This window comes from Passer domesticus, chromosome 6, assembly GCF_036417665.1.
Source record: "Passer domesticus isolate bPasDom1 chromosome 6, bPasDom1.hap1, whole genome shotgun sequence".
NCBI classification, from domain to species: Eukaryota; Metazoa; Chordata; class Aves; order Passeriformes; family Passeridae; genus Passer; species Passer domesticus.
Window position 1 is genome coordinate 28,216,607 of NC_087479.1, and position 8,932 is coordinate 28,225,538.

General features: G+C 39.0%; 1 long non-coding RNA gene across 1 annotated transcript; it reads left to right on the forward strand.

The window, feature by feature from the left end:
- Positions 1-496: 496 nt before the first annotated feature.
- Positions 497-5,649, forward strand: LOC135302967 (uncharacterized). Its single transcript, XR_010364512.1, has 3 exons — positions 497-2,066; positions 3,470-3,520; positions 3,622-5,649. It is a non-coding gene; the product is annotated as an uncharacterized LOC135302967 (long non-coding RNA).
- The last annotated feature ends 3,283 nt before the right edge of the window (positions 5,650-8,932 follow it).

Sequence of the window (8,932 nt, forward strand, 5' to 3'; positions counted from 1 at the left end):
CAAAGACTGCACCTTGAAGTTATATCATGTGGTGCATCAAACATGCTTCAACCCACAACTGAAGTGGCATTACTGTTTTACCCTTATCCCAAAGCAGCTACCTAACATCCAAGTTCTGACTCTTCTTCCAGCTTTGCTGATCCATTTGCAAAATCACAGCCACAAAGCAATTAATTGTTGCTTATATTTAATTCTAATCTTAGCTACTTATTTTTGTGCTTTAAAATAAAAAAAGCAAAAAGCAAAACTTTTTTTCCTAAGCAGATATTTTTATTAGTATTAAATATAATTTAGTTTGAAAACTAAGACAGATGTTGCTTGATTGTAGCCATGATATTTTTATGAAAAATCCTTTTGCCAGGATTTTCCCCTGAGAAGCTGAGGAGCCTCAGGAAAGCAATGTAAATAATAACTATCTGCTGCTGTGGAATGCAACAGGTGCATCTGTGACTGGTGCATGTTGGTTGTTTCTAATTAATGGCCAATCACAGTCAGCTGGCTCGGACTCTCTGAGAGTCACGAGCTTTTGTTATCATTCTTCTCCTGTCCTTTCTAGCCTTCTGATAGATCCTTTTCTCCCTATTCCTTTTAGTATAGTTTTAGTATAGCATTTTAATATAACATATAATAAATCAGCATTCTGAAACATGGAGTCAAGATTCACATCTCTTCCCTCATCCTGGCACCCTCAAACATCACCATACTTGATCAAAGTTACAATCATTTTTTCTGGTTCAGAAATTGCTCGACTGTAATATGCATGCCCTTTTCTCTAATAGGGCAAAGATATACACAAAGCTCTGTTCCTGAGGAAGAGCAGGCAATGCTGAATAGGAGCACCTTATGATCAAAGGAAACTTTTTGATGACACAAACTGGTGTTTTTGATATGTCTGTGTTTTATAACTGAGTATACGTTGTCCTTACTTACATGAAACTAAAGATTTTGTACTTTCTTAGAGTGGAAAAGCAAAATACATTCATAGAACTGTAACATAAGTAAAAATAAATTAAAAACCCAGCGATTTCAGCCGCGGCCACGAGATGGCGCTGCGAGCCCTCGCACGGCGCCTCGGCCCGGCCAGGGCCCGGGCTCTGCGAGCGCCTCCCGCGCCACGCCGAAAGGCAGGCGCCGAGGAGAGGAAACACGAGCGTCCTTTCCTTCGGCGGGATGAGTACATTTGGCCGCTGCTGAGCTGAGGCGCTGTACGGGCCGTGCCCAGGCACTCGCTGGAGGAGAGGGGCACGACCCCGCCGCTTTGGGCCCGGGACCCCCGGCGCGGCGGGGCAGGAGCCGCAGCGCAGCTCCCGACACGGAGCACCAAAGGGAAAGCGCTCCTCCAGAGTGCTTCCCACGCCGTGTGGCGGCTGCCGGGAAAACAGAACCCTGTCGGCTTTGCCCCACAGGTACCGCTCGAACCGTGCCCACACCCCAGTGCAGGAACCCGCGTCAGGCGGGCACTGCGGGAGAGCCTGGGCCCGGCTGCGGCGGGACCGAGTCCTCGTCAGCCTCCTGCCCGGCCTGGGGAGCCACAAACTTCCCACCGCCTTCGAGCGAGAGCTCTGCCAACCCGCGGAGATACATCCCCAGCGACACCAGCTTGGTAGCCATCGATGAGGACGGGGGTGCCGAACTCAGGGTCTAAAGCTGAGTGCCCGTATCGGGAAATTTAACCTTCAAGCACCTCTTCCTCACCTCGTGCGCTTGGATTGATTCTGCCTTTTGTCCGCCGTGTCTGTCGCAGAGCACAGACACCATTCAGGGCAGAGCCTGGCTGCTGTTATTGTGTCTGCACAGTACTACACAACACCGGGCACACTTGCTGCTCTCACATTGTTAAAATATTCAGTAATACAGATATGTACATATATATATATATAATTCAGTAATATCAATGGACAAAGCTAAATTGTAATACTTAGATCTGTGCATTTGCCTTAAGGGTGGCTGTTGATTAATTGTGTTCCTTGAAAATGAAACTTATGGAGCACAAATTTAGTAATTTTATTTGACAGGTCTTTTTAAAAAGGACTGTGTGTACAGTTTACCCATCCTTTGGAAATGTGGTGAGTGCTTATATATAATGTTTCAGTACCTGAATTGAGAGAGAGAAATGTCTCAATGAAGGTCAATGTACTGGTGTAAATGAAAGTCATGTCAAGGATGAATGTAGAGAAACCCAGTTTTTATTATGAAATCCCCTTCTCTTCCCTCATACATCCAGATTCATTATTTTTTTTAGAAGATGTGTCTTTCCAAAATGAAGAGATTAAGGTAGTTGTCTGTGGAGCTGCTTGAAAAAAAAACCCAACACATTGTTTTTTATCATATGTGATTTTTCAGTGAAAACAATAAAGTGAAATTTGGATGAGACATTTTGTTCTTTTCTAGCTAAACAGTCTGTATGAGTTTTGAGAAACAATGCTTGAAAAAAGGCATTGCACTCACATGTATTACCTCCGATGTTGTTTTCCTCAGGGGTTCTAGAGGTATTTGAATTATGAATTATCCATCCTAATTCATTTCCTTTAGAGCCAAATAATTTATTCTGAATAATCATTCTTGTCCTGAATGTATATGTATATGCCTACTCCTACATATCCACACATGTAGTTTTTACAATCTTCCTAGCAGAAGAGGCTAAAGAACTTCAGCAAACATGTGCGAGTAGGAGGCATCAATTATTAGATGAAGCGGTTGAGTTCAGAGTACAAGTAATTGTGTAGAAACATCCATTTTTATGAGGGTTTGATGACACACTGAGCCTGACTAGTGAAAAAACATTTTAAAGTAATTTATTTTCTCTCTTTGCATAATAAATATTTATTTCAAGGCTCTGCCTATAGTGGGAAGCCTGTACAGCCTTGGGTCTACCACTGATGAAGAGACTGACAGTTGTTGTCGAGCTGGCAGTAGAGTACAGGAAACTTGGTAGAGCTGAATTTATTTCACACATTTATAAAATTCTAATTTTTGAATGTGCTTTTTTTTTTTTTTAATGAGTGCATATGCATTATAGAAAACGTATGGAAGTAGGGAAAGGTGTTGGAAGGAAGTCAGAACTATGCCACAGCAGGAAGAAGTTTTTTTGTTACAGATATTATAATAATATTTTAATAATAATTTAATAATAATATGTAATGTGTAATTGCCAGAACAAGAATTCCTGAATTCAGCAGTCCCAAATTCTAAAGACTTGAGCTATGCCCTGGCTTGTGGGATGGAGACAAAAATGTAGAGTACAGTCTAAAGTGGTAATTTGCAGGGGTGTCAGAAGCCTTTTTTCTGATGCCCCAGAGATGGGGTTATCAACAATAATCAGATCCCTATCAGGCTTGTGAAGAAGTTGTACCTGTTTATTGAGTTGATGTTAGAATGCTTATATGAAAAGCTTTTTGTTCAGATCCCATATGTGTTCAGTCTTGGGCATTGCTGTTCAGATTCTCATTCTGTCTTCATTCCCATTCAGATTCTTTTGGGTGCCCTGGAGCAATGAAGGGAGCAGGACTCCTAGTTTCAGGTGAGTGCATTAGAATGGTGACCTGTCTTGCCTCAGGCCCTGCAGCAGGAGCAGGGGCTGCAGCTGGATGGCCTCTCCCTGCATCTCTTTTGATGTGGTAGGGTTCCACGACAAAGCCAGTTGCCACCTGCTTTCACCACAAGCAACCTTCAGCCTTGTTTGCAGCAGCAGCAGCAAGAGCTATCCTGCCCCCTGACAAATCATTCCCCTGTGTGCCACCTGGCTCATTCTTAACACTAGGCTATGTCTGCAAGGGGAGAAAGTGGAGTGGGGTTCACATCACCCACCCACTGGTACCCTCAACTAAAACGTTTGCTGGGACTGCTGCCCTGGAAGAAAATTGTGTAATGTTGCACCTACTGCTGGGAAGGGTCTCCCCTCTCTGGAGCAAAGGACTACATGAACTGGAAGCATTTCATTGCATGCATCTGTACCACTGTTGGAGCATGTTTGTTGCATGCCAGCAGTGGAAGTCTTAACCAAACCTGAAAGAAGTTTAACCATCAGCCTAGTCACCTAGTGAGAAACTTCATCTGCTGTTAATATTATTTCAGGCTTCAATAGTGAAGATCGAGCCTTTGTGTTACAACTAAAATTTTATTTACTCAATCACTAGTTTTCTTAGAGTTAATGTAAAAATCACTGTTTCAGTAAAGAAGACTTTTCTGGGTTTCTACTTTACTAATCTTCAGCAGCACTTCAGTATCTGACAGGGGGAGTGTTTGATGTTAATTATATTTTGATGAGTGCATAATCATGTAAAAATTTGCTTTTATGCACAGTCTTCTATGTGAGTTTATGTTTTTGAAATATGAACCTAAGCAAGGAAGAAAATAAACCTTTACAGTCTTCAGAGTTATGATCTGATTGTCATAGAACAAAGTACCTTGTCATTTCCCGCTACATGGCTTTTCCATATAACTCTACCTTTGCAGCATTTACTTTGTTATACCTGATTGAGTATATTACTACAAAGTGTTATTTATCCAGCCCAACATTTGTTCCAAGAAGAAATGGTAAATATTATGGGCTAAACATAGCTTTCAGAAATGTAAGCCTGAACTCAAACATTTGTGACATCAATGGCCTCTGAAGCAAAGCAGAAATGGATTCTGGATCCAGCAAGAGGAGTAAAGTTGGGCTTCTATCCATAGAGTTTCTATCCTTACTAAGCTGCCACTTAAAATGTCCAGATCTGGAGGGAGGAAATGTAATGAACTGAATTTGCTTCCTCAGCTGGAATAGTTTTGGCACATATATCTGAAGACCTGTTTAGCTGTGAGGGAGCTAACCAATGGCTGAGATTATGCACATCTGTCAGTTAAACCAAAGATCCCAAGGCTAAATGCAACATTCAGGGGCAACACGTAGGCCAATGAATTTTATGGAAGACAGTGTCTAGAGACCGATGAGCAGCTCTCTTGCATCCACATACTATAAAACTGTACGTAATTGTTCTCATTTTAGTAACAGCTTTCAGAAAATTACTGTTAGGAATACAGAAGAAACATTTTATACCAGTGACCTTAAAATTGTAGTACAGAGATCTAATTTTGTTTTCCAGTCATTTATGCCATGAAAGTAAAGAGTATCTATTTTAAGATAAAAGAATGCAATATATAGGAAAAAGATGCTTTTCCTTATAAAAAAAATTAATTTATTTTCAAAACCCATGGGTGTGCTGTTCTTTTTTAAATACAATGCAGGTCTTAATGCTTACTTTTATAATTTTGTTACTCTGTGTATTTTGTGACTTCAAATGCTTTAAGAGGATAACATGAGCTGTCTACACATCTCTGTATGTGTCATTCAGCCAGTATGTGCATAATTTTTTTCTATCTACATGGTTTTATTCTCAAAATTGTAAAATATTACAGAGAAATTATAAGCCTGCAAGTAATTTACAGCCATCTCATTTCTGGCTTATACATTCCTAAACAATTCTTTCTGGCACAGATGGTAACATCATAACTTCAGATCTCATTGCCATCCATTGCTGTGGCTGTTCCTGGGTGTGGGAAGAAGTGATGATTAGCTAAGACAAAACTTGCTGTTCACAACATCTTGAAATTTTGTTTTTATTGATGATAAAAACGACTTCCAAATAAAATGAAGATTTTAATGGGAAATTGCCTGTCTCTATCAAGTTTTTATTTTTTCTTTTAAGTCAACAGTACATGCAATCATATAACTGGTGTTTCCAGTGCTATATATTTCTTTTGTTTTCATGCTTGTACACATTAAGGTTATGAGAAAGTCACAAATACAAGACAACAGACATAACTTGGAAGAATCTGTAAACAGCAACATTCTTTGAAAGCACAGACCATCTATATTCTTACATACAACTGTTGCATTTCAGCCTTTCCATGCAGTTATTTATTTTTCTGTGACATTTTCAATGGATTTTGAGTCCACATACACTGAGGAAGCACATGGGTGTCATTCTCCATTCAGCTACTGAAAGGATCGTTGTGTTTCAGCCCATTTACAATGTATTCCTTGCCTTAGTCACTGAGCTTATTTTAGGAAAGAACACATGAAAATTGGGTCTTTATCATGCTCCCAAAATTAAATGGAGTTAAGCAGGGTTTTGCTACTTCTGTTTTTTAGTTTTACTTTGGATTGAATATGGATCATTTATGCTGTAGAAGCTGAAAACACATAGGAAGACCAAAAGGGCTTGCAAGTGGAATAAATCAGAAATGCAAACACTGGAACTTTTGTCAAACCTCATATGCTGAGATTATTTTTATTTCAACTGTTCTCTCTCACTTGAAGTATTTGCTTTTCATTTCTCAAATTGTATTGGCCCTTCAGTGACTTTGCAATGCACTTCCCACCACCTTGACTAAGAAATGAATTTGGTGGCTGTTTGCATTAACATGTGTTGTAAGGTAAATCTATCCTCTGTGTTTCTATTTATCTCATGTTGAAATGAAAATAATTTGGAAAGATCCTATATCTTGGAACATCAGGAGTATCAGCTAATACCTTTCCAAGTGATTTTGTACAAGTGCAGAAATGTCCAGATTGAAGCATTTGAAGGTCAGGAGCAACTTTGGTATGTTCGCTTTCAATTTTTGTGTGAATTCAGTAGACTAAAACCTCTGGCCATTCAACTGAGCATTTGGCTCAGCTCTTAAGCATCTGACAGAGTTAAAGTAATTTGCTTTCAGTGCATCTAATTTATGGTCCTTAAGCTGTTATTTTCCAAAGCTTTTGTCAACTCTTTCTGCCTAAAAATATCAAACTCTAAAAGGCTTGCTATGATCAATATTTCCATAAAGTCTAATGAATGATAGGAGTACACCAGTGATTTTCCACATTGGTTAACCATTTAAATGTTTGATGGTGTTTCCCACAGATATTCTTCCCTTTGCTTATTTACATGTTTTCTGGTTTGGTTGACTTAGTGAGTTAAGTTTATTGTCTTTGCCAGCCTCCTCATCTGAGATGTCCTTGAATTCTTCATAGAATCATAGAATGGTTTGTATTGGAAGGGACATTAAAGATCATCTAGTTCCCACTCCCCTGTCCCGTGCAATTCCTTTCGCAGCCTGTTCTGCTAGCAGGAACATGACCAGCTGCCAATTACTCTTATGTGGTGGTTCCTTCTTTAATTGCCAGGTATTCTGTGTGCTCAGGTAAGATTTGGTAGACAATGTGTAAGTGGTGTGGAACCCCTAACTTCTCTGGAGGTGAAGTCCGTGTTACCTGAGTAGCAGCTTCTGCTTTCAAATCCACATGGTATATATCAATAGAATTTCTCTGATTATTGCAGTGGGAATTCTGATTACTCTTTTTAGGCTTTAGAATTACATCTAGACACAAGACATATCAGTCTCTCAAAGTTTCACTAATATGCAATGTACTTCTGTTGGTTCTGTTCCAGATTTGTCAGCAATCTGGCTTTGATTTAGGCAAGTCAAGTTTCAGGGTATTGCCATGCATGTGTCTTGAAGTGCAGCAGTGCTCTTTTACAGGCGAGACTCAAGGTCTGTCTATCAAAGTAGATCTTGGGCTTTTTTTTGGAACACAGCTATGAGATCTGTGAGATACCTCTCACTGCAGATATGAAACAAATGTGGCTGCCCCTGCAGTGTGCTGAGAGTGGAGTATTGCTGTGCATGTTAAGGCCCTGAAACTCTGCAAGACAGAATGCTACTGACAAACATTGTGGTTATATTCTGAAAAAGATCATGATACCAATGTAATGGAATCATTAATCTTTAGAATGCCATTTTCTGAAAACTAAGTTTAGGGCTTCTGTAATATGTGGGACTCCTAAATCTGCGGTATTTTTAACTGGGAAAAAAAAACCCCTCTGAACTTTCTTCATTCTGTTATTTATTAAATACAATATTTTGGAATAGCTTGGAAACTTACTTCAATAATAATTTGGAAGAGTAAGAAAATTTGCTTATATGGCTAATATCTAAATAGAGTTAGTACTATTCTGACAAATAGCTGACTTTTTTTCCCTTGAATTACTATTTGTTGAAACCAGACTTTAATGCCCACATTCAGTCTTGATAAACTTCCCAATATAAGGAGTTGTTAGAAAACAAAGTTTTTAATAGTCAAAATACTTGCAATTTTATACTTAGGGAAATTTGAGGCGGTTTAATTTAAAAATTAGTTTTTATTTTATTTAGACTAAACAGTTTAAAAGAGATAAATATATCTAATCAAAGTATATTAATTTTGCCTAGAGAATATTTTTATATGTATAGATAATTGCTCATGCAGACATTGAGATTTTCATTGTCACTGTATTTGAGAGAGTGATATTTTTTGAATAGCCCAAATGTTCATGGAGCTTCAATCTCTGCTACTTATCTCTACAAACACTATTTCACTGTAATGTACAGGCAGATATGTCACCCCTCCTGCTCACAACAAACAAGGATCCCTGACACCTATGTTTGAAATGGGCATCCTCTGCTACAGTGGAGTGGTAATGTGAAGGGTTTGCTGAAAAATATTTCACATGGTCACAATATGGGAGTAAGTTATTCAAATAACATGTAGCTTCAGCTCTTGGTCACTTCACTAAAACTGCTTGTGGAGGGTTACTTATTGAAATTTTCTCTGGCAACTTGTGAGAAATGCTTCTCTACTGATGGACAAACCAGACTTTGGGTGAATCTGAAACACCTCAGATCTGGTAGAAGTATTTCTACTCAGTAACATCCAACATTAACAAATTTCAAACTGATTCTCTTAAATGAAAAAAGTTCTGAGCTCATTACTAAACTCATGGGCCATTTTGCTTGTTTTCTGAAGATTTCAGACTGAAGTACAACTTGGCTTAAAAGCACTGACTTTTCAATTACTTTATCGTCTATCTTTGAAACAATAACCAAAGTGATGGCCTTGAGCATCTTGCAACACACTTGGGCTTACTCA